The sequence below is a fragment of the Malaya genurostris genome, chromosome 3 (assembly GCF_030247185.1).
Source record: "Malaya genurostris strain Urasoe2022 chromosome 3, Malgen_1.1, whole genome shotgun sequence".
Taxonomy (NCBI): domain Eukaryota; kingdom Metazoa; phylum Arthropoda; class Insecta; order Diptera; family Culicidae; genus Malaya; species Malaya genurostris.
Window position 1 is genome coordinate 235,393,913 of NC_080572.1, and position 1,232 is coordinate 235,395,144.

The following is a 1,232-nucleotide window of genomic DNA, read 5'->3' on the forward strand; positions in this document are numbered from 1 at the left end:
TTTTCTGAACATTATTAACAAATTTATTGCTAGCCTAACATTGGTTTTCTTAAATCTATGTGACGTCACATGGGATTGTTTTACTTGCGGTTTTTATTCCGGAATAGTAGTGTGCATTATCTTCGACGAGATGATCGATGATCTTCAATAGTAACTGACCATGTGCCAGCCGTAGGTAGTCTTGGAATTTTCTACGGAATCGTCCCAACCAACGGTATGTGGGACGCCATCTCACAGAAGCAACACACGGGGTTCTCTTTATCCTGTATGCCTTGATGTTTATCGAATCTGTCTTTAAAGTTCACCAATTGACGTGGGACTAGTGAGGTCGGAGTTGCCTTGTTAGTGGCTTGCGGTTGGACCGCGTCAGGTTTCTCTCCGTTGGTCACTGTAAATGAAAATGGCTTCGGACCAAGTCTCCAGCCCGAAACAAAAAGGCCGCTGGGACCTACCCAGAAGACATTAGCAATTTTGTCACGTGTTTGCTGAGATCTAACCTACATCCACTATACATAATTTATTTTATTATTTTACCTTTTAACAAATTTTCCTACGTTTTCGTGTTAACTGTGGATGCCTTGTCGCTGTTTTAACACTATTAGATATAAGTACATATTTTAATTTGTATGACACACTTTTAATTTGTAATTTAACTAACCGTATTACTAATTTTAACTGTACAATAGTATCATAAATTTACAAATGCTCACTGACTTTTATTTTCACTAAGCTATAAGAAAGGATAACATTAATAAATCGGTACATCACTTTTTTTTTTAAGTAAATCACTTTAATCGGGAGAATCGCGCGCACTTCTTACTCCTTTGAGTGCTACTAACAAAAAGAACATTCCCAACTTTTGCTGAGCTCAGCCAACCTTGTACAGAATCGGAAATCGGAAATGTTTTTTATTTTATTTTGTTGCCTAGTCCATACAGGCTGACTTTATAAACTGTCAAATATTGGTAGCTTTTCCAATAGCACCAACCACAGCGAATGGGATGTTGCGCGACAAAAAGTTCTAACCGCTGCAGTGATACACGTAAGGTGCATATCTGCCACATTTACCTTCGTGAGTGACCCATCCGTCTCGCATGTAAACACGGACGTGGAAGGCTATCACTCACACTGGTGAACGCCTTAGACTAATAAGACTCTATGATTTTAGAAGAGAGGAGTGGAAACTGAGCAGGTCGCGTTTAGCCAATGTTTGTGGCGGAGACCAACAATCA

General features: G+C 39.4%; 1 long non-coding RNA gene across 1 annotated transcript; it reads right to left on the reverse strand.

Annotated features, from left to right (window-relative positions):
- On the reverse strand, positions 1-1,232 carry LOC131437145 (uncharacterized). The gene is made up of 4 exons (XR_009230722.1): positions 790-1,232; positions 659-730; positions 535-595; positions 1-448 (listed from the first exon to the last, which is right to left on the reverse strand). It is a non-coding gene; the product is annotated as an uncharacterized LOC131437145 (long non-coding RNA).